The sequence below is a fragment of the Abramis brama genome (assembly GCF_963993115.1).
Source record: "Abramis brama genome assembly, chromosome: 19".
In the NCBI taxonomy this organism is placed as follows: domain Eukaryota; kingdom Metazoa; phylum Chordata; class Actinopteri; order Cypriniformes; family Leuciscidae; genus Abramis; species Abramis brama.
In genome coordinates this window covers 390,001-397,500 of record NC_139981.1, presented here as the reverse complement: position 1 = coordinate 397,500, position 7,500 = coordinate 390,001, and the positions used below count along the sequence as shown (strand labels likewise).

The 7,500-nt window shown below is 43.1% G+C and overlaps 1 protein-coding gene across 1 annotated transcript in view; it reads right to left on the bottom strand.

Moving 5' to 3' along the window:
• The window catches only part of ptk7b (protein tyrosine kinase 7b), an 86,365-nt gene that overhangs the window by 53,334 nt on the left and 25,531 nt on the right, over positions 1 to 7,500 (bottom strand). The window lies entirely within an intron of this gene.

The following is a 7,500-nucleotide window of genomic DNA, read 5'->3' as shown; positions in this document are numbered from 1 at the left end:
GAGCAGATTAGCGCCACACACACTCGTGCTGAAAGACTTCATCGTGGCACAACGAGAGAGAGAGAGTGAGTGTGTGTGTGTGTGTGTGTGTGAAAGAGAGAGAGAGAGACTTTATTTACGAAAACACTAAAGATATAACAGTTTTAGTAAAAAGCTAAAAGAAAAGCAGCTAGACGGCGCGCAATAGATTAAAAAACAGTCTCAAGACATGAAATAACATCTTAGAAACGCAAACACTCGTTTCTAAAAAAATTATTTTTTCAATCAAACTTCACTCATGCATAAATTTGAAGACAGCCATCAGAGTCAACATCGCAAATACATTTACATCTGGAAACATCCAAGTCATTAACCAGCATGTAACAGCTAAACTCTATACAGGATTTTATTAAACCCTTTAACAATGCAAATGCATCAGTTGATCCACCATCATTCAGTTTTCCTTTTCGGGACAACCAAATTGCCATTTTAGCTTGCCCAAATAAATGTCTTTATAAAACATGAACTTCTTTTTGTTTCCTGCTGTATTTAGACCCATAAATAAGAAACATAAGCATATAAACGTCCCCCAGGGTCTGACACCACTCCTCTGGCTTCAGCCTAAGACTGAAAAAACAAATGAAAAACTGTTTCCTGAGAGAGAAACTGAGAGCGAGAGCGAGAGCGAGAGCGAGAGAGAGAGAGAGAGAGAGAGAGAGAGAGAGAGCGAGAGAGAGAGAGAGAGAGAGAAACTGAGAGCGAGAGAGAGAGAGAGCGAGAGCGAGAGCGAGGACTCCTGGTGTCAGTTCTCCGGCTCCAGTAATCCAGGATTCTCCGGTCAGCGCATAGTGCTCACTATGTTCCCTTAACAGATTCTGAAGAGCGAAACACATCGAACTCAATACACAACATGTCATGGAAAAACATCTTTAAAGGAGGAGTTCACTTCAGAATTACAATTTCCCACATCATCCGAGATGTTCATGTGTTTCTTTCTTCAGTCGGAAAGAAATGAAGGTTTTTGAGGAAAACACTCCAGGATGTTCCTCCATATAGTGTCTTCAATGGGGTCCAACGGGTCGAAGGTCCAGATGTGAGTTTCAGTGCAGCTTCAAAGTCTCGACACGATCCAGCCGAGGAATAAGAGTCTCATCTAGACAAACCAGCCGACATTTATAACAAAATAAACATTTAGAAACTTTTAACCACAAATGCTTGTCGTGCTCTAGCTGTGATGCGACACACATTACGTAATCAGGTTATAAGGTCACTAATTGTTATAAGTTCTCTCTGACACACACACTGATGGAGGAGTGTGTTCCCTCTGTCCGACACACACACTGATGGAGGAGTGTGTTCCCTCTGTCCGACACACACACTGATGGAGGAGTGTGTTCCCTCTGCCCGACACACACACTGATGGAGCAGTGTGTTCCCTCTGTCCGACACACACACTGATGGAGCAGTGTGTTCCCTCTGTCCGACACACACACTGATGGAGGAGTGTGTTCCCACACACACACTGATGGAGGAGTGTGTTCCCTCTGTCCGACACACACACTGATGGAGGAGTGTGTTCCCTCTGCCCGACACACACACTGATGGAGGAGTGTGTTCCCTCTGCCCGACACACACACTGATGGAGGAGTGTGTTCCCTCTGCCCGACACACACACTGATGGAGGAGTGTGTTCCCTCTGCCCGACACACACACTGATGGAGGAGTGTGTTCCCTCTGTCTGCCCGACACACACACTGATGGAGGAGTGTGTTCCCTCTGTCTGCCCGACACACACACTGATGGAGGAGTGTGTTCCCTCTGCCCGACACACACACTGATGGAGGAGTGTGTTCCCTCTGTCTGACACACACACTGATGGAGGAGTGTGTTCCCTCTGTCCGACACACACACTGATGGAGGAGTGTGTTCCCTCTGTCTGACACACACACTGATGGAGGAGTGTGTTCCCTCTGCCCGACACACACACTGATGGAGGAGTGTGTTCCCTCTGCCCGACACACACACTGATGGAGGAGTGTGTTCCCTCTGCCCGACACACACACTGATGGAGGAGTGTGTTCCCTCTGTCTGACACACACACTGATGGAGGAGTGTGTTCCCTCTGTCCGACACACACACTGATGGAGGAGTGTGTTCCCTCTGCCCGACACACACACTGATGGAGGAGTGTGTTCCCTCTGCCCGACACACACACTGATGGAGGAGTGTGTTCCCTCTGCCCGACACACACACTGATGGAGGAGTGTGTTCCCTCTGCCCGACACACACACTGATGGAGGAGTGTGTTCCCTCTGTCCGACACACACACTGATGGAGGAGTGTGTTCCCTCTGTCCGACACACACACTGATGGAGGAGTGTGTTCCCTCTGTCCGACACACACACTGATGGAGGAGTGTGTTCCCTCTGTCCGACACACACACTGATGGAGGAGTGTGTTCCCTCTGTCCGACACACACACTGATGGAGGAGTGTGTTCCCTCTGTCCGACACACACACTGATGTCTGACTCAGCAGAAACCCTGAGATGAAGAGCGGAGAGATGCGAGCGGCTCAGTGAAAGCTGCTGATCACTGAACTCCTGGAGCGCTGTAATGGGAAGTGCAGTCATCTAATATTCAGATGGCAGTCCCAGTTCCCATTAACGTCTGATCATCGGGAACTGTAGATGTGCTGCGGTTTCCCAGCGAGAGGAGAAATCTGGGTCAGGATGAAGCTGAAAGCAGTGTCACATCCATACTCTCCTCAGTAACGACTTAATCAGCCAGTCTGCTTTATTAATCTGTGTCTCTTCTCTGACGCTTGAGGAGACGAGAAACACCAGAGTGTTATAGCCGTTACTGGGATAAAGGTAGCGGCCCGCTAACTCATTTACTTTTACAGATGAGACTAGTTAGTCCTATTTAAGTAAACGATACATGTCGGCGCCGATGGCCTCGTGGTCAGTGCTCGGGCGGCCCGAGTTCGAGTCCCGGCTCGTGGACCTTTCCCAAAAAAACACAATACATGACGACAGAGTTTGTGTTCGCAAGAGCGTCTGTCATCGCTTACTCAGGGTCGCACCATATTTAAAGGAACAATAAGCTAACCCTAACCCACACCGCTAACAGAGCTAAACCCACAGCTAATAGAGCTACACACACCGCTAACAGAGCTAAACCCACTGCTAACAGAGCTACACACACCGCTAACAGAGCTAAACCCACCACTAACAGAGCTAAACCCACAGCTAATAGAGCTACACACACCGCTAACAGAGCTACGCACACACCACTAATAGAGCTACACACACCACTAATAGAGCTACGCACACCGCTAATAGAGCTACACACACCGCTAATAGAGCTACACACACCGCTAATAGAGCTACACACACCGCTAATAGAGCTGCACACACCGCTAACAGAGCTGCACACACCGCTAATAGAGCTAAACCCACCGCTAATAGAGCTGCACACACCGCTAACAGAGCTGCACACACCGCTAACAGAGCTGCACACACCGCTAACAGAGCTGCACACACCGCTAACAGAGCTGCACACACCGCTAATAGAGCTACACACACCGCTAATAGAGCTACACACACCGCTAATAGAGCTGCACACACCGCTAATAGAGCTACACACACCGCTAACAGAGCTAAACCCACCGCTAACAGAGCTAAACCCACCGCTAATAGAGCTACACACACCGCTAATAGAGCTAAACCCACCGATAATAGAGCTAAACCCACCGCTAACAGAGCTACACACACCGCTAATAGAGCTACACACACCGCTAATAGAGCTACACACACCGCTAATAGAGCTAAACCCACCGATAATAGAGCTAAACCCACCGCTAACAGAGCTACACACACCGCTAATAGAGCTACACACACCAGAGCTACACACACCGCTAACAGAGCTACACACACCGCTAATAGAGCTAAACCCACCGCTAACAGAGCTACACACACCGCTAACAGAGCTACACACACCGCTAATAGAGCTAAACCCACCGCTAATAGAGCTACACACACCGCTAATAGAGCTACACATACCGCTAATAGAGCTAAACCCACCGCTAACAGAGCTACACACACCGCTAATAGAACTACACACACCAATAATAGAGCTACACACACCGCTAAGAGAGCTACACACACCGCTAACAGAGCTAAACCCACCGCTAACAGAGCTACACACACCGCTAAGAGAGCTACACACACCGCTAAGAGAGCTACACACACCGCTAACAGAGCTACACACACCGCTAATAGAGCTAAACCCACTGCTAAAAGAGCTACACACACCGCTAATAGAGTTACACACACCGCTAATAGAGCTACACACACCGATAATAGAGCTACACACACCGCTAATAGAGCTACACACACCAATAGAGCTACAAGGGGGTCGGCACACCGGACGAGAAGCACCACGTCTTTAAAATTCGAACACATTATTCTCTATGAGTACACACACACCGACGGCGCCATTCGGCGTCTGTCCGCGGCGCCCAGCTACAGCTCAGGACCTTGTTGAAAATCCTGCCGCGCCACAGAGCGCCATTTACATAGTTTTATATTAAATGTACATTTATTTGTCTCAAATCGTCGTTAATGTATATACTGACTTCACCCTGTGCTGCAATATACATTTAGTTTTACATTCATTTACAGAAATCAGCTGCTGGATGAAAACTGCTGATGTTATCGGAAACCGTAAAATGCTGATGAACTTCAGTGAGTCTCAGAGCGGCTCTGGAAATGCGCATGTTCTCATATAGTGAGACTGAAAACACAGCGAGTGTCACGCGTGCTTCAGTGTGTGTGTGTGTGTGGGGGGGGGGGGGGGTAAAACCGTGCGTCTGCGCCACTCATTCACACAGAACATGCAGGAGTCGTATTTAAATAGTCTCACTATCGCGCACAGATGTGTCCTCAGGGACCCAAATTTGGCACCGACTGATTTAATGTGAATCGGTACTCGGTAGTATCGCCGTAATTCGGTCAGTGCCATTAAAAGTACCGAGTTCGGAACCCGACCCGACCTAGAAGATCCTCCTCCTCATGATTTAAGCCTGTAATACGGTGTAAAACATCCACTGATTCTGGAGTGCTGAGATATAACACTCATTCATCCAGTGCAGAGGGGTTTGTGTGAGCAAACACTAGAGGTGCGGGAACATGTATTCATACAGTATATGAATCACGATTCGATCTTCTACCGATTTGCATCGATTCACAAATTTCAAAAAATCGATTTTCTAAAGTGTTCCGCTTCTTCTACTTCAGCGACGGATGAGCCTCTCACAGGCATGCGGTCTCGAATTCAGTTCTCTTTCACACATACACACACAATTAAGTCACAATGCACACTGTGTACTGTGGAGTAATCAATGTAAACAGAGTCTGTTATGTCTTACGCGAACGAAAACAAATGGTAGAAACTCAGATGTGTAACTATATCCGTGCATTCATTCTTAAAGGGACACTAGCCTCATAAACTGTTGCCATCCGTTTCATTCATGTTAATTTACACAAAACAAATTATCCTCAATATGAATCAATTTATATTTAATTCATACAGTGAAAATTATAGTGTTTTATTTTTACATTTGATTATTCAATGTTGGTAGTATTTCTTACTGCGTTGAATAAACCTATGCCACTGTACCTGAAAAGCTTAAAAGTTTATTTAATTTATATGAGCAAATACCTTTAACACTGTTACTGAAGTAAAGTTTGAATTAATGCACTGCATTGATCTGAATAATAACACTACTGTCTTCTGTAGAGCAGCTTTACAGCTGGATTTAATTATTTTTTATAACTGATGAATTTTGCAACATTAACACTGTTATTTTGCTGTTTATTTCTGTGAAGCTGCTTTGCATCAGTCTGTGCTGTATAAAGCTGATGTGGTTTAAACGGTTGACCACAATCTTCCATTAGAGAAACAGCCAATCATATTTATAATACTCCAGTGTTTTAAATCTTTGATTACTGTATTGCTGAAATAAAACTAGTATTAAACAGCAGCTGATCTCAGTGTAAATCCATCAGCCGTGACATTACCCAGCAAACGGGAACGTTTGGCTAATGTTCTGGCAAGATTCCTCATTATTAAGTTGGCTTGAGAGAGCCAACATATTGAAATCCTATTTAAACTTATTATTATTATTATTATTCTTCTGAGACTAAAAATTTCTATATCTAACTCCTCCTAGAGCTTTAACTCTACATACTCCAAACTCGGCTCAGACACTCAAACTGTTCTGACTAAGTGTGCTATCTATTTTCAGACTGATCGGACTTACGGTTTTCCTAAAAATGACGATCAAAACTCGGAAAAACTCCCATTGACTTGCATTGGGGAGTTCTAAAAAATTCAAATCCAGATTCAAACTCACCAACCGACGAAAATTTAAATCTAAACACCTTGAAGACTAAACCAAACTGCCGTTCTATATACTATATGAGCCATTGAGACTCATTTAAATTAATAAACTCTACTTCAAACTACTTTAAAGTTTTTTTTAATCTATCTATCTATCTATCTATCTATCTATCTATCTATCTATCTATCTATCTATCTATCTATCTATCTATCTATCTCTTTTTAACTAATCTATCTTTCTTTCTAACTTATCCATCTTTCTTTCTAATTAATCTATCTTTCTCTCTTTCTAACTAATCCATCTTTCTTTCTTTCTTTCTTTCTTTCTTTCTAACTAATCTTTCTCTTTCTTTCTTTCTTTCTTTCTTTCTTTCTTTCTTTCTTTCTTTCTTTCTTTCTTTCTAACTAATCTTTCTCTTTCTTTCTTTCTTTCTTTCTTTCTTACTAATCTTTCTCTTTCTTTCTTTCTAACTAATCTTTCTCTTTCTTTCTTTCTTTCTTTCTTTCTTGCTTGCTTGCTTTCTTGCTTTTTTCTTTCTTTCTAACTAATCTTTCTTTTTGAGACTCATTTAAACTAATAAACTCATCTATCTATCTACTTCAAACTACTTTAAAGTTTTTTTTAATCTATCTATCTATCTATCTATCTCTTTTTAACTAATCTATCTTTCTCTCTTTCTAACTAATCCATCTTTCTTTCTTTCTTTCTTTCTTTCTAACTAATCTTTCTTTCTTGCTTGCTTTCTTTCTTGCTTTTTTTCTTTTTTAGACTCATTTAAACTAATAAACTCATCTATCTATCTACTTCAAACTACTTTAAAGTTTTTTAATCTATCTATCTATCTATCTATCTATCTATCTATCTATCTATCTATCTATCTATCTATCTATCTATCTATCTCTCTCTTTTTAACTAATCTATCTTTCTTTCTAACTTATCCATCTTTCTTTCTTTCTTTCTAATTAATCTATCTTTCTCTCTTTCTAACTAATCCATCTTTCTTTCTTTCTTTCTTTCTTTCTTTCTTTCTTTCTTTCTTTCTTCTGTGTGTGTGTGAGACAGAGCATGTCTGTGTGTGAGTGTGTTAGTGAGGGTGTGTGTGTGTGAGTTAGTGAGG